The sequence below is a fragment of the Gouania willdenowi genome, chromosome 21, assembly GCF_900634775.1.
Source record: "Gouania willdenowi chromosome 21, fGouWil2.1, whole genome shotgun sequence".
NCBI lineage: Eukaryota > Metazoa > Chordata > Actinopteri > Blenniiformes > Gobiesocidae > Gouania > Gouania willdenowi.
Window position 1 is genome coordinate 3,352,040 of NC_041064.1, and position 26,839 is coordinate 3,378,878.

General features: G+C 37.2%; 1 protein-coding gene across 2 annotated transcripts in view; it reads right to left on the reverse strand.

Annotated features, from left to right (window-relative positions):
• adarb1b (adenosine deaminase RNA specific B1b) overlaps positions 1-26,839 on the reverse strand; it is a 146,980-nt gene that overhangs the window by 93,414 nt on the left and 26,727 nt on the right. For both annotated transcript variants that reach the window (XM_028436456.1, XM_028436455.1), the window contains exon 2: positions 761-821. The gene's annotated coding sequence lies outside the window, so the exon portion shown is untranslated. The remainder of the gene's footprint in view (positions 1-760; positions 822-26,839) is intronic.

Genomic DNA, 26,839 nt, shown 5'->3' on the forward strand with positions numbered 1-26,839 from the left:
TTGTTCAATGGTACCAGTCTGAGCACTGTCTTTCAATTTGTAGCCAAGTTATAGGGAAAAAAGTTTTTTTTTTGTTGTTTTGTTTTTTGGTGACGTCATGAACTTTGACCCCCATCTTTTTACTGGTAGGTCACACGTTGAAAGGAAATGTTGTTCAATGGTACCAGTCTGAGCACTGTATCGCACTTTGTGGCCAAGTTATAGGAAAAAAGTTGTTTTTTTTTTTTTTGTGTTACGTCATGAACTTTGACCCCTACCAATCTTTTTACTGGTAGGTCGTACAGCTTCGGTCTAAATGTAAGCATCAAACTTGTACAATAAATATTCTTAGAGAGATGGAACTTTTTTGTTTTTTAACACTTGATGTGACCTAGACATTGACATTTTGGCTCCAAAAAAGGTCGACTGCACATCCTTGACATTGCCCCTATGAGATGACATACGTGTCCTAGGAGGAGCTCCAGAACAAAGGACATGTAGAAGAAAAATAAGAACTCCTACGATTACAATGTATTTGTCATATTTCAATTGCCAAATACGTACATAAAACATACAATTAAAGAACGCAGTGCTAGCATTAAACAGGCTGTAGAAAGCCTCCAAGTGTTGCTCTTTTCCAATATCGACTCATATTTTTCAGATACGCACACAATTAATTTGCAGATCTCACTTCTGGATTTGGATTATAGAATGAAAAGGATTATCTAGCAATCCCACAGGCTACACTTAGATCTGTGAAATGTCACAGTTCAGAACTCACCGTTCCTCGCAGTCTCTTATCCACCAAAACCTCTGCTGGTGACGAGTATCACACACTGCACCTACAATAGAGAAATATAGGTGATTAGAATATAAGCAAAGAGAATTTCATCATAAAACTAAGTGAAAAAAACTTTCACTGGTGTCATAATTCAATATTTCACAAGAAGAAGCAGATATAAGCCTTTTTCTTACGTGTTTGAGAAAGTCTGATTACCACAAGATTTAAAGCAGAAATGTGAATCTATTTTTGTTTATTTTGGTAGTCGTTTTGTGTATTTTATTTATCCTTTTGTATGTTTTTTGGAGTAAATTTTTGTATTTATAGTAACTGTATGTTTTTGGAGCATTTTGTGTACTACCGATATGGTTTTGTATACTGTTCTGCTATTTTTTGTGTGTTTTCATTATCCTTATCGTTATCCGTATTTCTTGAGTAATCGTGTACATTGTTACTGTATGTAATTTTGTAGATTTTTGGAGTCATTTTTATGAAATTCCGTTATTGTTTTGTATCTTCTAGCATTTTTATGTTTTGTTATCCTTGTGTTTGTTTTGCTGTAAGGCAAGGCAAATTTATTTGTATAGCGCATTTCATACTCAAGGCAACTCAATGTGCGTTACATGATAAAACATTCAATCGTTTAAAATCAATAAGAACATTTAAAATCATCAGTAAAATCAATTAAAATCATCAGTAAAATCATCATGACATCAACAACATGACCAAAAATCTCTCTCTCAATCATATGCAGTAGAGAAAAAAAGTGCCTTTAACTTTGATTTAAAAATGTTCACATTGGATGCTGACTTCAGCTCTGCTGGGAGTTTGTTCCACTTCTTTGCAGCATAACAACTAAATGCAGCATCACCATGTTTACTGTGAACTCTGGGCTCCACTATCTGACCTGTGTCCATAGATCTGAGAGACCTGCTGGGTTCATACATGTCACTGATGTATTCTGGACCAAACCCATTCACAGCTTTATACACCAGCAGCAGAACTTTAAAGGGGACATATCATGGTTTTAAATCCTTCCTTTTTACATATAAATCATACAGTTATGGTCTATATAAAGCAGAACTGCAATGCTTGGGTCTGAATTCCTCATTATTATAGCTCCACCCCTTTTCTACCCCTTTTCTGATGTGCTTCTGAGAGCAACTCGTTTTGGTGCGGTCTCTTTAAATGCAAATGAGACACTCCATACCCCGCCCCCTCTTCAGGTGACACTCGGTTCAACTCCACCCTGCTCGGCCATTTTTGTAGTTTGATAGAAGAGATACAGCTATGTAGCGGCGCATAAACTTTTTATTCAGAGGTTATTTACAAAATGTCAACAACGTTAGACTTGTCCATCCAGCCTTACATGTTCCAGCCAGAGTCTGACCCAGTGGAGCGAGATGAAAATGAAGCTGATGAACCTGCAGAACCCTAACAAGTGAGCCAACACAAGCACCAAGCTAACGCTAGCGCCAAGCTAACGTCACGAAATGCATTTTAATACAGTCTTTCTGTAAATCCTTCTTTATACTGGTGGAGGTTGCAGAAGCAGTCGTCCTTGAAGTGCTTCACACACACAAAAATGACCTTACCCACAGATGTGGGTACATTTTCGTGAAAAATAAAACTCAACCAGGCACTTCGAAAAGGTTCTGATGCTGGGAGACGGTGTAATGAAGCGTGTGGTTTACTACATCCAACAACCAAACATTTTGACTTATCCTCTCGTAACTTCGGCATCCTTGAGCTTGGACTACAAAATAAAAGCGAGAAATAAAAATGGCGGATTGCTCGAAGTGTTGGACCTGGAGTTGATGTACTAATTTGGCAGTTCCGCTGCAAATACTGTGATGTAATAGTTCAAAAAATGTAATAGAGAATAGAAAAATTGAAACAGATTGAAAAATATGAGCAAAACAGAATATAAAGATATCTACGGAGCACCTGAAGAGACTAATTTGATTTTTTCTGTACTTCTAAACACTCTAAATATACAACAAAATACATTTAAGGGCTAAAAAAGTGGATTTAGCACATGTCCCCTTTAAAGTCTATTCTGAGGCTGACTGGGAGCCATTGTAAAGTTTTTAAAACTGGACTAATGTACTCTGACCTCTTTGTTCTGGTTAAGACCCGAGCTGCAGCGTTCTGAACCAGCTGTAGCTGTCTGATGCTCTTTTGGGGGATTCTGTCAGAATCCCCCTGTATGTACCCCACATTTATGGGGTAATTGTGTATTTCCTATATGGTTTTCTAACTGTTCAGCTTTTTTGTGTGCGTGTGTTTTTGTTGTTGTCTTGTGTGTTTTTCTGTAATTATGTCAGTCATTTTGTGTATTTTTATATAATTTGAGTCATTTTTTGTATTTCCATTGTTTTGTATATTGTTATGTTGTTTTTATGTGTTTTTGTTGTTGTTTTGGGAGCAATTTTGTGTATTTTTGTCATAATGTACGCACCCCAGTCCACACCCCCTTATAAAGCATCAGCCTTAGCACTAACACAACAGAACAACACAGACAGACTGACGGTGCAAACATGATAAAATCAGAATCAGTGTGAGCGGTGAGGGAAAGGGAGCAGATGCCTCCATGTTGTCCAATCACATTAAATGAAAGTGATTCTGATGTTGCAGGAGAAAGAATGGGGGGGGTTACAAAGGACATGAACTGAGTGGCAAGCTTCTGAAAGGATTAAAATCAAGTTACTCATCGTCAAGCCGTCCTTCAACAGTGACAAACAGAAGAAATTAAAAAAAGAGCAAATGGTAAAAGCCGTGACTCGACTCCAGTGATGCTGTTGATGATTTAAGCTCCGCATTTCAATCAAATGAAATGAAAGATTAGGGCCTGCCACATGGAAAACACAACCTTAAAACTCCTGACGGCTTAAAACATGAGCCAATCAAAAATTAAATATATCTCCTTAAGTGTTTAATAAAAAATCAAAGTCAGTTGGATAAAAGTTGACGCTCCATCATCTGTTTTGAAGACGAATGACGAGGAGTTTTACACCGTACTGAGTCGTCAGAAGGATTTCCTGCACAGGACACACCTTCCTCACAGTGTGTTACACAATTAATGAGCTTTAATTTTACACAAAAAAGTAAGGAAATGAGGTCCAGGAGCAATTATTCTTTGATGATAATGATTATAATTTTCAATTAATAAGTGGAAAGCCTGATTGCAGAAAACGTACAGAAAGAAACTGAATTTCCTTCCAGAAATGGAAATGCAATATTGTTTTTGTTTTTTAATCAAAATTAAACATAAATGTAACCAGACACCGAATACAGCCTCACATGCATATTTTGGGATAATACCACGCATTTATAAGCAAACAGATGATCAATTCTCATGCATAATCGTGAGACTTAATATGACAGTTACCGACATTTTTTGAGAAATTTCACGCATTTACATGCATTTACAACGTAAAATATGCAGCAGAATGTATAGTAACGTGAGCAAAGAAACTGACTTTGCACAATATCTGATATAATATGACTTTACTTTTCTGAAATGGAAACACAGAAGCTATATGACATGGAATAACACCTCACAGACATGTTTTGGGAAAATTTCACGCATTTACACAAAATGTTTCAAAATACAATAATGTGGCATAATGAGTAGCAACGTTAGGTGATCAAAAGACATCAGATTTAGCCTAAAAAAAAAACTCTGCTCTGTCATTTAACTATTTCAAGCTTTAACCAGGTTTAAGCAAAATTGCCACAGCAAATTCACATTAGCTTCATATTTCTGATTAAGAAATCAGATAACTACATATTTTATAACACATCAGAATCAGAATCAACTTTATTGACCAAGAGTGTATAAATACACACGAGGAATTTGTCTTGGTGACCTGTGCTCTCTCAGATAGTGTAACATTTAATAATAACAATCAACTAGAATAAAGAAAAATAAATAAAAAAAGAAGTATAAACATAAATATAAGAGTAGTTAGACTAATATGTGCAAACTAAATAAGATAACAAGATAATAGTAATAATAATAATAGCAATAATAATAATAATAATAATAATAATAATAATAATAATAACAAAATAAAATAAAATAAAAATACAATAATAATAAGATAATAGTGCAGTAGTGCATTGATGAGTAGTGCAGGTGAACATTACATAACATTACAATTTAAAAATAAATTAACTCTTAGCATCTCAGCTTAGTGTGAAAAAAAAAAACACATTTAGCCTACTCAAAGAATAAACATGTAAACGGCTCATATCGCGCCATGGTAACCCACAAGGATGGAACGTGAAAAGCCCGAAAAAAAACTGTGGTGGGGAAAAAAAATTATAATTTTTTTTTTTTTTTTTAACTTGAATTTGCAAAATATTAATAATCGATAAATGGATGAATCGATTTTTTTCCCAGCCCTACGTCAGATCTTGCATAAAATCCAACGTAATATGACTTTTCTGAAATGGAAATAGCTATATGACATGAACTACACCCTTATTATGGGAAAATACGCAATACAAAAAAATTTCTCAACGTAATTTAACAAACGTCAAATTTTGTGCAAAATGTTGTGTGATTTCAAATACGATACAATAATGACAATAGTTAACTCGATTAACCATATTTAGCATGTTTGGCAGCCTACGATAATATTTGATTAGGGAAAGACGATGAAACTAGACAAAACCTCAGCCCTACTGAACACTAGACATGACCAACACAGCCATGTTTGATGACAAGGATGTCATTCTAGTGCAACGTGTGACCAATCAGTGACCAATCAGTGACCAGCATGAGGAGGTGGCGTGGTAGTGCGGTAAACAACACCAACCAAGAGTAGAAGAGAAGCTGTTTGGCATCAGCAGAGAAGATATGAAAAACACAGCCCACGTAGTGAACCCTGCTGCTACAAATGTAGCAGCTATTTTCTGGTCTAAGGTCTTCTCTATTCTCTTTGTCCTTATTACAAAGGTGTGAAATACACAGAAAGCAAAACCTTTTACTTTAAAGTACGTGTGTTAGAAAAGTAAAGGAACACCTTTGAGCTGCTAACTCGACATTTGAAACTGAACACTTTTTAAACGTGCATTTGAGGGTGAAGAACAAATGAACAATATATCAAGCTTGGCATCCATTGGGCGTTCATTTCTAATCACCATGTCACCAGTTCACTGTTTGAAAACAACTACTGTACATACACTGAAGATAAAAAGCCACTAATGTGGACACGCTTTAATACTTTTGTGTTTAGAAATGATGCTAAAAACAATCAAGCATGTCCATGTTTTCATGTTTCTTACACAAACACTTCTCATATTATCTATCGTTCTGTAATTACCAGTGAATAAATAATGTTGGTTTTTCACTTCACCAAACAGTGGTAATTAAATGTGTGGAAGCACAAGCGAGGTAAACGCTATGATGGAAATGCAAATGTTAAATTAGAATACAGTGCAGCTTCTCACAATTGCAATTTTCAGTAAATTCACAGTATTGGTAGTTTAATGACTGACTGAATAAATGCATTAATTATTGGTTATTTCAGTTTATTTTGGTAGTCAAGTTGTGTATTTCCCAATAGTTTTGTCATTTTGTGCATTTTTATTCTTGTTTTATATATTTTTCTGCGACTTTTGTGGTCGTTTTGAGTAATTTATTATCCTTTTGTCTTAATTTCTGTAATTTTATATGTTTTATTGGAGTCACTTTATTTTTTGGAACTTTGTATGTTTTCCGAGTAATCTTTGTGTTCTTTCTATATAGTTTTGTATATTATTCTGCTAATTTTGTGTGTTTTTGTTATCCTTTTGCACATTTCTTTTATAATTTTGTATATTTTTGGAGTGAATGTGTGTATTCTTCTGTCATTTTTGTGTATTTCTTAAATTTGCCATCGTTTTGAGAGAAATTTTGTGTATTTATGCTGTTCTGTATTTTTCTCATAATGAATGTTTATGCTAGGAGGCGGAGCCGTGCTAAATTAGATCGTGAGGCCGTCAGTCTCCACCCCCTTAAGATGCACTGTTATGAGCATTGGTGCAGCTTCTCAAAATTGCAATTTTCAATAGATTTCGGCCTTGAAATTCATGCTATTGGTAGTTTAATGACTGACAATAAATGCATTAACTAATTTAGGTTGAGACATAATGTACATATCTGTGAGGACCCAGTTTTGCCTCTATAACAAACTGCAGAGAGAAGCAGTGGAAATACATAGAAACATGTTGACAGCAGGAGGGCCGTATCTTCTGAATTATGAGTATATGCAGAGGTAACACGTGCTTGTTAGAAAATGAAACCTCAGCCAAATAAAGGGGTGGTGATAACTTAAAATGACCCAAGCAGCAGCAGCAGCATCTGCATCATTGGCTCCATCTGAGCCTCTGACGAAGCATCGCGGCTGTAAATCAAAATGAAAGCAGACCCTCAGTCAGTGGTTTACAGCAGCACAGACTGCAGCACTTTCCACACGGGCAGCCAGATTGCACATGTCAAACGAGAGGATATGAAGAAGAAAAAAAAACAAAAACAACGGGTGAGCAATTAAATCCTAACAAATCAAGAGCTAAATGCTGACTTTGCTGCTTCTTCATGAGCTCTGCGTTGCGTGTACGCTCAGAAACTTTAACCCAGAACAGACAGCGTGGTTTTTTCCCCCCGCTTTCAGAGATTGTTGCTTTTCCTTTAGCCTAGAAAAGTCTGACAAAACAGGACGGGCTTGGATTAATGGCCCATTACCTTGTTCCCTATTCCTTCTAAAAATACCTCTCTCAGTTCAGCTGGCAGTTTAAACACTTCCTGCTTTGTTCTGGACACCAGAGACCGTAACAACCAAACCAAACCCGGCTCAGTAACACAGTGTGAAGTGCATATCTGAATATTTAATGTTACATCGTAGGCAGAGAAGCTGATGAAACACGGCGCTCTTTGACAATGTGCAGTCAGTGCTACGCTTACAACACACTGAAGAGAATGTTAAAGCATCCTCATTCTTTACCCACTTATCATTCAGGGTCAGAGGGTGCAGTGACCTTCATGAGCTTCCTCAAGGCAGAAAAACGCCCTGGGCCTCTGAATTTTATTAATCATGGATAAAACAACAGAAAAAAAGAAATTCACCTCAGGAAAGAGAATATTTCTACTTTATTATTTTTTTCAACTAATTAAAGTAGAAATTGAAATCTGACACTGAATATAGCATCACGTGCACATTTTGGGGCATTATCATGCCTTCACATGCAATTTGTCTTCGTAAGCAAAATGTCAGAGAGATGGAAATGTTATTTCTCACAGAAAATCTGACGTGATATAATATGACATAATAATATGATGAAATATGACCTCCTGAAATAGAAAAATCTATAGAACATGGACTAAACCAGGGGTTTTTAAACTGTTTGCATCCAGGGACTCCCTCATAATCCTCATGCCAATTAAACTGAATTTATTTCCATGTGTCGTCCAAAACGTCACAGGAATGATAGATTCTTTGAATGTTTCACGTTAAATATTTACGACCCTTTGCAGTAAAATAAACCTAAAGAATATATCTGTACTAGTCTATATACTGAACATGTGGTGCATGTTTGTTTTATTGGTGCATTGGTCCCCATATGTAGTTATACACTTTGTAATGATAACACATAATAGTTTAAGAAAATATATTTCAGAGACCCACAAGATACGGCACAAAGACCCGTGGACCAGTTTGAAAACCATTGGACTAAAACACTCCTACATGTTTCACACATTTTAAAGATATTTTTCGTTGTATAAAGTGTGGTCTTCTAATGTTGGCGTCAAATCTCGCACAAATCGTGGCATGATTTCCATGCGTACTTGTTTTGGGGCCTTTGTGTTGTCGATAAATATGAAACAATGACAATAGTGAACTTCTTTACCACCCAGCATTTTAACCGACCAGCATCTTTCTACTGTGCCCATCTACTTTTCACGTACGGTGAGCATTAATGCCCAAGATTTCACTAAACAAAGCCTAAAATAAATCACACTGTAGTCTGTGTGGAATTAATCTATAGTATCTTTGTTTAAACTAAATCACTGAAACAATACAACGTTTATAATATTTTCTGATGAAGGTTAAAGGGAACTAGTATTGTAGTGCCACATTTTAAAGGTCTTGGTCTTGTCTTGGACTCAAAAAAGCATCCATCTTATTTCGATTCAGATATCCCTCTGAATACCTAGTGTAGATTCACCTGACAGATACACATTTTGTTTTCAGATATCTTAAATAATTCTGACCTCATCAGTAGCGTTTCAATACATATAATTATTTTTTTCCAAGAATTTAGTGAAACAAATTCATATTTTTAAATGTTCTGCTTTGCTAGAGTTGCAGACACCTTTTTTGTTGTCTGTCAAATGTATTTAAAAGAAACTAAAACTAAAGACAGTCGGCTTTACACCAATCTAATAGGCTATAGCGGGTCGGCTGAAATTTTGCATTTTATGAATTAATGTGATCGGCTTTAATGTCTTAATTTGCCGATCCAATCAATGACATCATTGTTGTGATGAAACTTTCTGTAGATGTTCCCATTGCATTGTTTTATCGTCTCATTTCCACCGAAGAGTTGTTTGCTTTACGTGACACGGATTTATTTCACTCACATTTGTGCACAAAGGTGAAAACCTATGAGTGAACTGTGAAAATGTCTTTCGGTCGGAGCGAAGCGGCTGAGCATCGGACTTCTTCCCCAGTCTACTAGCTGTGTGTGTGTGTGTGTGTGTGTGTGTGTGTGTGTGTGTGTGTGTGTCTCTGTGTGTGTGTGTGTGTGTGTGTGTGCGTGCGTGCGTGCGTGTGCCTGTGCACCTATGAATACGGACTATAAGCAGCAGCAGGTTTTGCGCTGTCACAGTCAGGAAATATGTCTTTGCTTACATAATGCTGATGCTGATGGAAGCTTCACGTAGTCTCATCTGCAACTCTCTGTAGTTGAAGCTAACCTCAGCTTTATTACTAACTCCTTTGGAACTAGCAGTCATTGAGCACGACATGGGCCTCTGGTTTAATTTAACAGCTGCAAAGTTTATTTTGCCAATCATTCAAAATGGCATACAGCCTATAATCGATCTGCTCCGGTCACATACGCTCTCTCTCTCCGCACATGGTCGAGTGACCATGGCATTAATTCTCAGTTAAAGGGCCACCACAGACACACACACACAGACAACAAACATTCTGTTCTGTTCCTGCATTGAAATTATTCAAATCTTCCACTCCCTCACAGTCTGTTTAGGTCCCAAAATATAGATTTTCCCTGAATCTGTATCAGGTAGTCCTGAAGGAAAGGCAACAAAGGGGCAGATACTATAAGAGTAATCTTTTTCATTCACAAATGTGTTGATTTGAAAGTTTTGTTGCTTAGACTATTTATTTTTTTACTTTTAAATGAAATAAATGGTCTTGGTTTCATCTTGGTCTCGACTACCAAAAGTCTTGGTGTTGTTTTGGCCACGGTGCATTCTGGAAAGTGCTTTAACTGAGAAAATGACCAAGTAGAAAATGTTCCAATAAAGTATACATCTGGGTATTTCTCACGTACTCACTCATACATTAGATCATACGATCTAATGTGAACGCATTTGACGTCAAACTTAGTATGAGTAGTACGTTAATATGACATTTACAACACAGCCTTGGTCTCAGATACTGTGGTCTTGAGCACTACGTGAAACTGTATTGAATTTGAGAACCTAATTCCAATTCACAGCATGTCTATCAATCAATCAATCAATCTTTATTTGTATAGCGCCAAATCATAACCAATGGTATCTCAAGACACTTTACAGTAGAGCAGTCTTAAGGACGGACTCTCCATTTTATGGATACACACATATGCATATATACGTATATACACATACATATGTATCCCACACCCAACATGAATTCATCATCTATGTCTATGTGTGCTTCCGTTATGTTTGGTTTGTTCTTCAACATACGGTGCAGTTATTGGGCTGAATCCAACAGAAGCATGGTTGTTAGACGTATCTGCTCAAAGTCTAAAAACTGCACACTGTGGTAATAAAGCCACTAAAGCCTCGTCGAAAGGAGGGAAAATCACTTCCTTGACTTATTGGGAAGCTGTCAGTGAATCAGTCACTTAAGTGATTGCTACGCCAACAAGAGTCTCTTATTTATTTCTCCAAGTTCATCTGCGATGCTTGTAAAATATAAAGTTGTTCAGAGAAAGTTCTGTCATTTGTGCTTAGGTAGCAAAATATAAATGGATTTTTGTGAGGGAAACAAGAAAAAAATCAAATTTAAAAGAATATGTAGTGGATCTACGTTAAAGAAAAACAAAGATACAACCACACACATTGCCGTATGTTGTGGCTCATCTGTCAAAAAGCATGTGTGGGCAAAAACACCGACAGCCTATTGGAGGAGGAAAGAAGGAATGACTCACTGTTCATAATCATCTCCTGGTTCTTCATAAAAAAATGTTTTGGTGAAGGTGGAGCAGTGGGTTGTTGGCGTGACCAAGCAGCGCACACACTCGAGCTCACGATTGATGGCTCGGCTGATGTAATAAGTTGATCTCCAGTATGTAACATCTGTGCATGTAGGCCATGAATGCCCACCAACGGTTTCTTTTCCCCTGCAAATCCCACTGATACCATCACGCCTTTGTGTGAAAACACAAAGTCAAGGTCAAGCCTACATCCCACAGTCCTATTAGTGCAAGAAAACCTTCAGCTGTTATCAAAGGAAAAGTGCAGAGAAGCCCCGTCCCATGACAGCATCTTTCTGCAAGCATGCTGATGGCTGGGAGGATTTGTTTTTATGGTATCTCATTGCACTCTGGCTGTTCCTGCAGCCAACGACACCCCTGTGGCCTGCTGTAAAACACTGCCGCTCCATCCCCAACACACTGTTATTGAGCACACAAGTAAACAAACCTCCGCCTTCAGTTACAATTAGTGTTAAACCCTCAAGGAAGTAGTAGTTTACACAACTTCCAACCATGACTTTTTGGTTTAATTGAACCCTTATTCACATTGTTTCCAACTTGTCAGAAAAACACCCTTTGGATTGTGTTTATCTTTAAGTTTCACTCTGTTCCAGTCTTTCTGGGAGAGATTTTATTCAATGTGACAACTTTGTAAATTACCACAGGTCAAAATGATGTGGCGGGCGAAGCTGGCAAGGTGATTGACGAGTGCAACCAACTCAGGCAAAGGGTGTGATGGCTAATGGCTTTTTCTGCTAATAAGTGTTCCAACGAGGCGTCACTTTGAGGAACTGAGGTCAAGGGTCGCAATAAAAGTTGAATTCAGACGTAGCGCAATGCTCACTCTTATGGCCTCTAAATAAACAAGGGAAGGTGTTTCACAAGTCTTTACTTCAAGGTTCAAAGGAGAAACCTTCACAAGCTGTGTTTCCATTACCCTTGGATTTGCGTTGGTAAAAAGGTGATGGAAACACCTGAATTAAAAAATACAAAAACACTCAAATATCGCGAATACGTTTTTACGCTGTCATGAGGAGGATTTTCAGACGTTTCGATATTGAAATGTGTCGCAAAAGTGCAATGGAAACACCATTTCCGCAAATACACGTCACAGAACATGACGTACATGGTCAAATGATGTGAGGTACCTGGTCACATGACCACTTCTCCCCGAGAAAACATGGCGTGGTACGCGTGGCCAGAAGGAGATCGGAACATTTCTTATCATTATACTTAAAAATTGTCGCTTGAATGGATGGAGAACGGCTGATGATGTTAACACCTTGATTTGACTCGGTTTGCATTCACATTGCGCTTCAAGGCTGTTTCCCCTATGGTTTAGTCCCAGACTGGGTCTGAATGGTTGGAGAACAGCTGATAAGTTCATCACCTTGGTTTGTCTCGGTTTACGTTCAGAGAACAACTTCTGATCCGCTCCAAGCAACCTCTGGTGCAGTTCCATGAGCTAACTAGTTACCGTAACCAGTTCCATGAGCAAACCAGTGACTGTAACCAGTTCCATGAGCTAACCAGTTGAGGGGTCGTTACTGGAGTAGAGACTTCTCTAGGCAGAGAAACAGAAACCTGAAGAAGAGGTTCTCATCTATGGGTCAAAGCCAGCGCTGTAGAGTGCTCACTAACTTCTTCCTTCAACATTTAACAATGGAGCAGCAACACGTTGTTGTGCTATTTGTGGAGTCCGCACCGAGCATGCTTGTGTTCACAGTAGGGGTGTGCCATTTAAGGAACCTCATGATTCGATTACAATTCAGGGTTCTCTGATTCGATTAATCAACGATTACCACAATATTGACGATTATCACAATTTTCTATGCACCTTCACCTTGTCCATACCTTCAGGTGTCCGGGCGGCATGTGCGACTTGAACTTTCATTCCGCGAGCAGTGGTCGTGTTCCTGTCATTTAGTTCTGATGAAAAACTATCCATTTTTGTAACATTTATAAATTTTTATTGAATCGTCACGTGTCAAATCGCGATTAATCTAATAACCAATGTATTAGCACACTTCAAGTTCACAACGCACCTAATCGCTGTAAACTTTGATTGGAAACGCTCAGAGACCGGAAGGAACTAACGCTCTAGAATTCTCCAGTTTGATCCACTTTAGATTTTGTTTGCGTTCAGGATCCATCATTGTGAACGCACCATGATGTCCGTATGTGAAATGCTGATTTCACATACGGACAGTCTGGGACACGCTCGAGTGGAAGGATAACAGCCGATGATGTCTACATCTTGATTTGACTCAGTTTTTGTTCACAGCGCGCTTTAAGAATCGCTCCAAAGTGACAGGATAACAGTCACTTACAGAGCTCCTTGCTTTTGTGAGATTTTCCAGTTGGTAGTAATTAAAAGTTTTACAAATAATGTTCATGGATCATATCACACATTTCCACAGGATTTTTCCTGTTTAGCAATGCGGAAAATCTTGCATTATTTCAGCGTAACCATTTTATTTATAAATTCTCTAAAACATAAAAATGCTACATTTATTAAAGTAGTTGACTTAGTATGATTTCAGGAAGTTTATTAACTCTAATAGAGAAATATGAAACAAAAATGTGTGAACTCTAAAACAGAATTGAAGAAATTAACTACTTAACGAATATTATTTTATTGGTACTGCAGTGCAGATTTTTAGATGGGCTCAAACATTTTAATATTTAAACTTGTTTCACACAATAGTTGTGTTATTTTTTTAACACAAAATTCAAAATGTAAATGTTTGTTAACCCTTGTAATGTATTCTATCTATCATTGTATTTTTATTATATTTTTAATTTCTTCACCTGCGTGAAAGACTAAATGATGTCTGCCAGAGGGCAATACACAGACTTCATAAATAATTGTCACCCTATCAAGAAGAATTACGTCTGAGAGCCACTTTGCATAACCCAGCGTGACGTGGGCTTCATATAGTGTACACACACACACACAGACACACACGCACACACAACGGGGCTGATTAACCCTATGGCTTGGGTCCACTGTATAGATTATGAGTCACAGACACTCATTAGAGGGGAACCAAACAGTTGCTGCATTAAAAGAGGTCACTCGTTCGACTGAGCACATCACACACAACATGACCTCGCACTCACCGTGGGCTAGCATCCGTGTGTGTGTGTGTGTGTGTGTGTGTGTCTGCCTATACTTGTAAATTCCCATTCAGTGCTGATGGCATTCACAGGACCTGCATATTTAGGCCACTTTCTGGTCGTTAGCAGTCAGTTATGCACTTTGTTTTCACCCTTCTGTTCATTTCAGAGTGTTGGACGGGCCTCAAACATATGCTCCAACGCGGGCGGAGGATAACGAGGCGTTGCACCATCACGCAACCACTTTACACTCCATCACACAGGTTAAAGGGGAGATAAATACTGCCGCTACATTCTGTGCAATGTGCAACTATGTGCAAACATAGTTTTGATGCAGTTTGAAACTTGGAAAACCAGAATTCATTCAGGCCTCGTTGTTGAATCTTCCTGTCCTACTTCGTTCCTGCACTTTTTCCTACCAGAGACGGAGGTTTGATGCTGGAATAAAGCAGGAAATTAACTTTTTCATGAAAAAAGGTTCTTAGAAATAAAAGGTTTAAAAGCTGTTTACTCAAAAAAAACATGTTATTGTAGAAAGACGGACAATAATGGTGTGGAAAATTACAGAGCTACCTTCTTTAGGGCTCAAAGGAACAGTTTCTGTAATCTGGATTTGAAACTCAGAACGTTACACATTAGCAGCAAAAAAACCTGTGAATATGTTTAAAAAGCGTGACCTGCCAATCCCAGCCGATTTTTTGGCCAATCCCAATTGTTTTTAATAACTGACTTGAATACACCTTGAATGTTCCAACCAATATGAATAAAAACTTTAGAGCATTAGCATTGCTATCCCTTTAGTCTCCCTTTAATATCCCTTTAGTCCCTAATTTGTTTTTATGGCAAATGAAGTAGCGTTTGTTTGCAGCCCCATCAAGGCTTATTTCAATGTTACACAAATTACAAATTGCAATTTTCTGCTCTCTTTGTGTGTAATTCTGCCGAACCGTCGACGTGCTAGGTTGACCGTGCTCCTGTGTTGTTAACCCGTGTAGTAGACGCATGACTTCAAAATCTTTGCAGAGTTAGATAAGATCGATTTCATATGCAAGGATCGTCCGATTGTTGATCCCTCAAAACTAAGGAAATTGGAGGCTCATCCATCAGTGCATCCTTAGTTAACATGTTCTATTCTACTGAAAATGTTGCCGTGAATTAAAACAGATATATACAAACAAAGGAAGTTGAAGTGCGCCCTAGTCCTGACTCGGTGAACATAGTGAAGTTCTTACTCACCGACTCACAGTCTGAAACTAAGATGAATAAAAGTGTTTACTTAAAGACTCCGAACAGTCAAAAATGATCCTTAAGAGCAATGCATTCTCTATAATGCAGGAAAACACGACAATATTTGCATACCTGCAAAAATTACAGTAATTGGTTGTTAAAATACAGCCGCAGTGGGTGTATTTAATCATGAAAGGGTGCAGCTTTGTTTGGAACCCTATTGAAAAGGCAGCTACAGCTTGTTATATTCACACTGAGGGGAATAAATAAGCACACCGCTAACGGTAAAGCTGAAGACCCAAACATGGTCCAACCAGCAGCCTGTGTGGGTTTACAGCAATTAAAAGAAACCTCTGCAATGGGTGAAGACGGCTGACTCAGGCACACTCAGGGTGAAAAAAAATAACCCAAATTAACCCCAAGCTGTCACCATTATTGTATTGAGCATTATTTGTAATGGCAGCATGCCTCCACACTTCAACTTCTATTTTCTGTGAAAAACTGGGATTGTAAAAATTTGTTCCGACTTCAATTCGACAAGCTTCTAATTAACTTTGGGTTGCTGTACGTTAGACATGGGCAACCAAAGTAAATGCACAAAATGACACCAAAAACCAACAAAATGTCAGAACAATACGCTAAATTTACTCCAAAACACACCAGATGACTACAGGAATAGAGGAAATATACAAATTGACAAAAAAATACAAAGATTACAACAAAAACACACAAGACATCCACCAGAATAAAAAACAAGAAAATACCAAGAATACACAAATATTACAACAAAAAACAAAATTATGACAAAAACACATGAAAATACACAAGTTGATTCCAAAAACACATAAAATGAGAGAAAAATATACAAAATCACAACTAAAACACACATACCATAAAGATGACAAAATCACAAAAATCTACACTAATTGTTTCCAAAAACCCACAAAATGACTGAAAAAGACACAAAACGTACTCCTAAAACACAAGAACACAAGAAAAATACAAAATCACAAAAAAAAAAAAACCAGTTAGTTCCAAAAACACACAAAATGAGAGAAAAATATACAAAATCACAACAAAAATACACATAAAATACACAAAACGACAAAAGAAAATACACAAAAATGATACAAAGTGATAGACTTTACCACTTGAATGGTAACTAGCATGGACCAACAATTAAATAGTAATGGTTGTAATGGTAATCCTATTAAGCATGTTTGGCATGATTTTGAGAAGTTTATTAGCCAGTGAAGACTTCTAATTAGGGAAAGTGATGAAATTTAAATAAAACAGAATTTTAAATGGAAAATCTGAGGCTCTAATCAGAACATTCTTACAGCGGAGCAATTAAATTCAAACTAAAGTTAGAAGAAAACCAAGGACGACGACTTTTCCGGATGTCAGAGTTCTGCGCTCCGCAGTAAACAATGAAAAATTCACAGCTGCATTAATGCATTCAAGCTGTAAAAATAATTAGGATTCTTTCTTTCGTTCTTCATGTTTATTTCCTAGGCGTTCTTCTCTTCCACTGACATCAATAGGGTGTAAGCAGCTGTGCTGGAAAGCCTGATTTATGTTGTCACCGTACACTGAAGGTGCAGCTACTGCTGGGAAAAGCCTTAACAAGCCTCATCCCTGTATCCAAGCCACACCTTCACTGTAATACATCACTAAAGCACAGACACTCCTATTATTGATGGCTTTTCTTAATACTTAATACATGAGCGGCTGCCAAAAGCCAAGAGTATGGGATTGAAATGCTTACGGATGTCGACTCCAATCCAGCCGTTTACACAAAAACACACAATCGAACAAACTGTATTTGCAATGTAATGCAAGGTATTATCAGAGGAAGGAAAGAATGATTTCTATAGGACGTTCGTAAAGAAAGAACGTCAGAAGAAGAAGAAGCAACAAGACTTAGTTAAACTTAATCTCCACTGATGTTCCAACAAACAGATAAAATCAGCAAAATGATGGTCCATTGTTCTATGAATCTGTGATACCACATTTATTTATTCATCTGAATAATATCCACTGTTATCCAGGAAGTTGAGCATTATTTGGGCCATAGTATATAGTCATCTTAAAGATCCTTGTATTAATCAGAAATTAAATGGGTTAAAAGTGACCAAAACATAGTGGAAAAGGTGTTGAAATGGGGTTTAAAAAAAACCACAGAAATTAGTAGAAATGTGCTAATTAGAGTGGCCAAAAATGGACAGAAAAAGTGGTAAAAAGGGTCCAAAGTGTCAATACTGGAACAATCAGTTTAAACTGGCAAAAATTGGGCACAGCAAATCATGAATGTGATTGAATTGGCTAAAAATAAGCATGAAATATGGTGAAAAGAGGTTCAAAGTGACAATTACGGGTCAACATTTGTGACACTAGGTGGAAAAGTGGTGGAAAGGGTTAATAAGTGCTGAAAATGTTTTGAAAATGGTAAAAATGTGCAGAAAAGGTATTGAAATGTGATGGAAAAGTGTCAGAAATAGGAGTATTGTAGAATAAATACATTAAAAGGAGCAAAAATATGGCAAGAAAAAGTGATGAAAATAGGTTGAAATATGGCAAGTTTGTTGTAGTTGCAGATAACTAAAAAAAAGCAGAAATGGGCTCCAACTGTTTGGAAAATATGTCTAGTTTCTTGAGGGAATCTGGTGAACCCCCTCCCTGAGTTTTGCGACCCTAAGATTGAGAACCCCTGGTTTAGATGAAGACTATTTCTACTGCCATAACAGCAGAAAATAACTCCCAGTAGCTGATTCCCTCACTGCCAAGCACAGTTAAGACAAGTTGATTTTATATTACACTTGTGTTAAAGTAGAATGGCCATTTTTAAATATTTGGGCCTGATTTCAAAGCAGACACTTTAAACTTGGCCAGACATTTTCCATGGTCATTGAGCCAAATTTAAAACCAATAAACCACATGTAATAAAAAAAACAAGGCATTTCTATTTGGGGTCTAATAAAACCTGCAAACTGCCCTATTATTTCAGCTATTCTCTAATATTAGAGAAATACACTGTTTTTGCATTTGATAGCAGCACATTAAAAAGGAGCATTTGACTCTGGACACTAAACTTCTAAATGTAAGACTTAAGCTCTATTTCAAATTTCCATGCATACAAAAGAATATGAATATTTAATGTGCGAAAAGCAGGGATTTGATTTGACAAATGTAATATTTCAGGGTTGTCACAGACATGTTCTCCTCACACTTACAAAGAGTTATACCGGTCCAAGGGTGCGTTCAATGTCCTGTGGAAATCTAAAGTGTAAACCTCGATAAATTGCGCAATCCAAATCCGATATGAGAGAAACTGTGAAATAATTGAGGAACCAAACAAACATAACACTCAAATTTCATAAAGATTGATTGGTCATTTACGAACCGAGATATGGATTCTTCAAATTTTACTGTTGAACAGAGATATGGATTTTTAAAATTTTTAAAGCTGATTCAGAATCGGTATATTGATCCAGATTCTCAGGAATCCTGCTAACGACAAAAAAATAAATAAACACATTAATACAGGGAACTGATTTTGTTGTCGTTTTGTGTGTATTTGGTCCTTTTGTGTGTTACTGGAGTCATTTTTTGTTGTTTTTATATATATTTTTGTCATTCTGTGTATTTTTATTGTTGTTTGTGTGTTTGGAGTATTTATTTATTTTTTTTTGAAGTAATTGGTATTCTTATTTTTGTGTATTATTGGATTAAATTTGTGTATTTTGTTTTCATTCTATGTTTTGGAGTCGTTGTTGTTTTAATTGTTTTTCAGTTATTTTTATGTATACTGGTATTCAAATTGTGTTTTTGAAGTAGTGTGTATTTTTGATGTCCTTTTGTGCAATATTTTGTAACTTTGTATGTTTTTTGCTTAGTTCTGTGTATTTTTGGGGTTTTTAGGTGGTTTTGGAGTCATTTTGTGCATTTACTTTGCACATGTTGCCTACGTCTGAACTAAAGTAACGCTGGTTATAAAAATTAAAGCATCAAGAAGTAATTGTTCCTCCAAGAAGAAAATGGTGGCGAGCAGAGGCGTAGCTACAGAGAGACTGACAAGTCGACCACGCCACTGTGTTTCCTTAGCAGCCACATCGCCCAACCAAGACTCTCAGGTCTCAAACGGAGTAAACAAAAGAGTTTCTGTCTTAGAGACCTGTGATTTAGTGAGGAATGAAATGTCAGAGGATACACCGCACAAAGAAAGTCTGAATCTCTCCATCTGAGACGGTGTTGGTTGGTCACCTACTTGTGAAATACGAACAAAGAAGAATCAAGATGGATGAAAATGAGTGAAGTTGTAAAATTCAGATTAAAATGGAGATGTGTGTGTGTGTGTCCACTTTTTAGACCCTGGTGAGATAATGCTTCTTAAGTGAGTGTAATGCGGCTGGTTTTTCCTGAGCTGTCAGCTTGTTTTCCCTCCTTCTCTCTCTCTCTCTCTGCTCCCTTATTCATTTGATGGGGCATCCTCCTAATCTTTCCTGGGCTGTCAACCTCAAAGGGACACTCACACACACACACACACACGCACACAGCCATTCACTCATTGCTTCTCATTCATAAAGCAGAATAGCTTTTCTTGTTCACTTGTACTTAAGTGGTGGCTTCTGCCTCTAGTGTGTGTGTGTGCGTGTGTCGTTGTATAGCAGAATTTACAGCATGCTAACGTAGTGAGCAGCTGCTCTCAGTAGATCTCTAACTAATTCATCGTGCTAGTGCGTTTCATTTCTGTGACTGAGCGCCGTTCTTCTATTCTTGCTATATTTGCCATGAATGAAACTCTGTCGCTGGTCAGTGAATCAGCAGCAGCGAGCGTTGATGATTCAGTTTTTCAGTTATTTTTATGTCTATTTTTAGTCACATTATGTGTTTTTGGAGTAAATGTGTGTATTTTTGATGTCCTTGTGAGCAGTTTTTTGTTATTTGAATAGTTGTGTGTATTTTTGGCTGTTTAGTGTTGGCTGTTTGTCTGAGCATTAATAAAGTTAACTGCTTTTGAAGTTGTTTTGTGATCTTTGTGCGTCACTGGAGTCATTTTGTGTATATTTTTTGCAGCTTTGGATGTATTTTTTTTTTTTGTCATTTTGTGTGTTTTTGTTGTTTTGTGCTTTAGAGTAATTCTTGTTTTAGTTTTTTCAGTAATTTTTGTGGTCATCGTATGTGTTTTGTGTACTTTTGTTGTCACTCTTTCTTTTTTTGTTTATAGTTGCGTGTTTTTGGAGTACATTTGTACTGTCCTTTTGTGCCATTTTTTGTAGTTTTGTATATTATTAGGATAGTTCTGTGTATTTCTGGCTGTTTTCTGTGGTTTCAGAGTCATTTTGCATGTTTACTTTGGGGCCACAATCCTCACCTAACTGTGATTTAGCGAGGAACGAAATGTCAAGAGGATACACAGCACAAAGAAAGTCTGAATCTATTCATCTGAGACGGTGTTGGTTGGTCATTTGTGAGATATGACAAAGAAGAAATAAAATCACAGCTTGGAATAAATGAAGATTAGGAGCATAAATACAGAATGTTTTTGTTTGTTGCATTTTTTGTGCTTTTGTGTGTGTCATTTTGTGTATTTAGATTTGTCATTCTGTGTATTTTAGTATGTTTTGAGTCATTTTTTGCCTTTTTTGTTGTCATTTTGTGTTTTGGAGAAAGTCTTGTTCTTGTGTATTTTTGTAGTAATCATATTTGTTTTTGGAGTAAATTTGCATATTTTTGTTGTTATTCTTGTTTTTTAAATATTTTTCTGTTATTTTTGTGTATACTTGTGTGTTTTTGGAGTAAATTTGTGCTATTCTTTCCTTGTTAAATGAATGACGGTGAATCAGCAGTGCCGAGTGTTGATGATTCAGTAGCTTCGAGGGAAACGTCGGCGACTTTGCAAAAAGCAGAATGTGGTTCATTCAGCCCTTTTAGGAATAGCCGCTCCCAAACCTTTACATTAGATGCTTACATCAGCATGCTCGGATTTCAAAGAAAGTGCATTATTGTTTGAGGAAACATGATCCTAGTGGAGATAAAGACAAACCAACAGCTTACCAGAAGCAAAAAATTCTTCTAACTTCCTAATTAAAGCGAGCATTTCTCTGCACACAGACAAACTCTTGCCATCGCAGAGGCAGGCAATGTTTATTTTTAGCGTTTTATTCCAAATTTTTTTTCGTGTCCCACAATGAACTCTGAAATCTGTACATCAGAGACCCTTCTGCCTGCTCGCTAACATTTGTTTGTTGTCAGTTTTTGGGGGAGTTGATGTGCCATATTTGCACCCATTTTCATTTCCCCACATCTCAAAATGGAGCAAAACAACAATCTGATGCATTTTTAAATGAAAAATAAGAAATTACATAACCCAGCAACAGTTAAACTGCTTCTCTGCAATCTGAGGACGTGGAGTTCAATTTTTAGAAGCTCTGAGTTCAAATGTGACCTCAACAAGGACGAACGCCAAACACCAACCCAAACAACAGAGGCTGCTTTTCATAGAAGTGGACTAGACCAGAGTCTACACCAGACCACAAGTAATTACACAACTAAACTAGAAGATTAAAGCTGCTACCATCGATAATTATTCATTAAATTAAATTATAGTGTATGTCTCGTAGATCAATTAATCGAATATCATTTACTCCAAAAACAGAGTAAAGTTTGTTTTTACTTGCACAATAAACACTCTTGTTAGTCGACATTTTTGGGCATTTGCCTTGTGGGATGTGGAGTTCTGGAGACAGAAGTGTTTTTACTTCATTCTGATCCCACAGGGAATACCGGGATCAAACTAGAACAAATACGGTGTGAAGTGAATCACAGTCCTTCTTGTTTGGTGAAAAAACCAAGAATATCATGATAAGAATGAAGTAAAAAGCAGTGCTGGGACTTTGTCGTGTTAATTGATTACAGAAAAATAATGCACTACAAAAAATAACGCAGTTAATCAGGGGTTATTTCGTACTCCAAACAGCACGAAATCGTTCTCGTTGCACAAGTTCCCGGTATACCATTAATACTGATGCACAGACCACAACACAAGAAACAGGAGAACCAGAGGCCGTTAGTTTTAGTTTAAATACAAACACCAGATGGAAAACAAAAGACCAGTAGTGTGCAAATTGTACAAGAAAGAGTTTGTGGAACACCGGAGCTTTTCTAGCCTCAGCTAGCACATCAATGCTATAAAAAAAAAAAAAAAAAAGTGCAGCTAGCACGGACACTCGGACAGTGCTAGCTCTAACATGCTCCGAGCAGACAGCGTCTCCAATCCACACTGGACACTCGGACGTATTCATTTTGGTTCTGAACCCTGTCTATGAGTGACAAATGAACAAAGTCAGTGGATAAATAATTGTAGTGGACAGTTGACCACTGTCTGTGGTAGAAGATGTGGGTGGGGCTCATTTATTGTTTTCATTGATTTCATCATTCATTTTTCTAATCGAGTCCACCTCTAGTTTTTAATTCATTCTAATACCACAGGGAATACCTAAACAAACTAGAACAAAAATGGCGTCAAGTGAATCACTGTCCTTGTTAAGTTAAAAAAAAAAAAACAGAAGTTACGGTAAGAATGAAGGAAAAACACTTTATGCATCCGTTTATGGGACTCCACATCCCGTGTTTACTTGCATTTTGACCTTTTTTCCTTTTTTTTGGAACAAACGATGTGTGATTCATTGATCTATTAGGCCTATACAATGATTTTATTTAATATAAATTAGCGGGAGTCGCAGTTTCAAGTGTGAAAAGAAATAAATCATAAACGTTGAGTAAGATCTTGCAGGTCAAATGGTCAGGCTTCAGTGAACACTACATTTCACATCAATGCACATGAGCATTTGGAATAAAAGAAACCTCGGCTTCTCCTTCACCCATTGGCCGTAAAAGTGCATCATGGTATATAAAGGGGTCGCTGGGAAAAGAGCATTGCACATGTAATGGGAATGTTGGGAGCTCTTCTCCTATTATGGCCACGGGCTTCTGTAAATCCCAACATGCGATGATAAAACACATCACCCCTCCAAGTGCTTTCAGGGTCCATTCAGCCATGCTGAGATATCACTTGTGACACACGGACAAACAGTGCAGAACGGCCTCCAGCCATTTTGTGGATATGTAAAAACATCAGGGCAATGGCTTTTTTTCATTCCTCTTTCAATTGTACAGAATTAACAAAAAATACTCTTAAAAATGACTGCATTGCCTAAATAAAAGGAAAAAAAAACTCAAGAGAAATCTACAAGTATGTGTACTTGCAACATGCAAAGCAATGCTCTTCTTCTTCTTTCTGTCCAGTGGTCGTACTAGAGGCCTGGCCTGAGGCTCTGGGGCCGTTACAGGGACAAGCACTCAGCTGGAAGTGCAACCCTCCCCCCTCCCTCGAGTCCTAACAAATGCGTGATAATTAAATCCATCTAAATCAATTAAGAACGATGCACTGCTAGTGTACGCCACACATCATTTAATTGGTACCTTGAAGCAGCATTCTGCTAGCAGCTCATTTAAAAGAACATAATACGGCTATTACCATTACCGACGATAAACTATACGTTTTATTCAGGCAGCAGAGACAGAGGACATCTGAGAGACTGTGGCCGATGCCTTTCACGCTTCAAAGAGTGGAATCTACAGTGGAATAAAAAGGTTTCATTGTTTTTCCAAATCTATCTTGTGGCAAAGACTCATCACCGTCTTTTAAATCTTTCTACTTTCTTTCAAATTAATTATGGAAAAGTGTCCACTTATCAAAGCTTTCAAACACTGCGTTTTAAAATGATGCAATTGTTACTGTTTGTTACCATGAGTTCTCCTCAAAATCTCTTCCCGGTGGAGCGTGGGAAGACTGGAACTATCATCATTAGCATTGGCTGAACTTTAGGAGAGACTGGGATTGGACTGAAATTACCCAAAAATCTGTTCATCTGTGTGGAATCCAGCACGCCAACTAGTCAAAGCAAAGATTTTTGAACACTGGAACCAAGGTTGTGCGTCTTGGTCAAAAGAAATATTTTGTTTTGGGTTTTTTTTAAAGACCGTGTAAAGCAAATTCTAACATTTTCTTCTAAACACATTAAATAGGTCAAAAATGTATTCCTTAAAAGATGTAAAAAGCCATTCAACCATTTAGAATTTAATTGTGGAGCTAGGCTTCACAATCAGTGTTTCAATTTCTGTGTTCAGGAATTAATGGGTGGGTCAAAAATCATAGCCATGTTATGTAATGAAGCCATCATTAGCATAAACCCGACCCTGCTGCTGAAGCACAGCAAACTTCCGTGGCCTTCAGTGGATGCAATTTGGCCTCTAACCAAAAACAAACCACATATTTGGACACGGGAATAAAACACGTCCGCTGGTGCCACATTGTCCATGGAATGAGCACGTATTCGGACTCAGGCGGCGCAGACCTTTCCGCTGACACCTCGTTTGGCCTAATCCGGGCACTTTTGGAAGCACTATTGACGTTGGAGCCGCATTTACACTGCTCTCTCCCACAGTACAAGGAGGCGGCGCCCGTTCCACACGTGGACGTGGTTCCAGCACCTCTAAGTGACACGCCCCCAGCATCTCAGAGCAGAGAGAAATGCTTTTTTTCATGATTTTGAGACCTAATTTTATAAACTTTTTTTTATCTTTCAAATTTGGCTCAGTGGTCAATGACATGTTTCTGTGGTGTGACAAACTCATAACACATTTATTTTTGTTTACACGGACTTTAAAGATGTTTTTTAACACTTTTACTGATAGCAAAGTGACAAAATACACTTTCAGGGGCTCTAATTTTCCATGACTACAGAAAACAACATCGATTACTGTTTTTGGGTGAATTGCATGAATTTTTGCCATATTTTACCCATTAAAAGGGTGGTTAAATGTGAAGCAACTGTTTGGAAGACATAAACAAACAGAATTTACACAGATCTCATGCCACTAAATCTCACGAGAATGCACAATCCCACTTGATGGTGGGGAGATTTGGCATAATCTGGGTGTCAGCAATGTTTTGACGCAACAAAAAACAACAAAATTTCACCTATTTGATTGCTATTACACAAAAAAAAAAAAACCATGTATTTTCTATATATTTTTCATTACAATTTAAAGTTGTTTTTGCTTGAGGTTCATTAGGTTTTTAGATCTAACCTTGAACTTTAATTAAAATGGTTCCAACCAGCAGTCTATTATCAAGAAAACAACAGTAAAACAATTCTTATTAATATTATTATTAACCACAATATGGATTTTGCATGATCACGAAGAATAGCTGGAAAACACAGAATTTACATTCTGAAATGGAAAAGCAAGCAATTGCTTTCATCTATTTAAAATCAGGTGTCAAAATGACATGGAAATACCACACAGCCGATAGAACTGTATATACTGTAATTCTCTATGCACAATACACTTTATATTTCACATTTCTATCTTTTCTACCTTGTACATATTGTATTTATCTTAACTACTTTTTAAATTATTATAATGGTTACTATATGTGTTTGGGACAATATCACACTTTTATACAGTGGTTTTCTCCAGAAAACAGGCAGGGAATATACAGGATGGTTAAATATGTTGAAATTAGACTACAATGAACTGGGATTAACTGTATGACACTGACTTTAAATCCTTTAAAACCATTTCACGCATCATTTTCATGGTATTTTTCCTGCAAAACAGGTGACTGTCACTGAGGGTCTAGTTAACAAACAAATTATCCAAACATATAAAGATAAAGTTAACAACCATAATTTTCTTGATTAATCATATACTGTATAGCATGTTTGGTATGATTGTGTGTAGTTTAATAGCCAGTAAAATCATCTAAATAAAGAAATAAATTCAACAGAAATGGGTAAATTCTGAAACAGAATTAAGGGAAATTCTGAAGGTGAAAATGTGAGTCTTTGACCACAATCCCATTCATCTCTGCAGCGCAGCTTCAAACACGCGCCTCATAAATCAAACCAGCCGTCATTATGGTCTGTGCTCTGTAGGCTGTCTGCATCATCGCTCCGTTCCATTTCTGCCCGCCTCTCACAGGGGAAGACTTAAATATCTGTGACTTTAACATTCAGCCATGTGTCAGAGGTCAGCAGAGGAACAAAAAAACAAAAAAAAAAAAAAAAAAACAATGTACCGGATGAAGATGAAGGTCACGAGCACATCCTCTAAAATGGGACATATCGACTTTGTGCTGGTGAACATGAGCATCAATGAGAGCACATTGATCAGAATAGTTACACA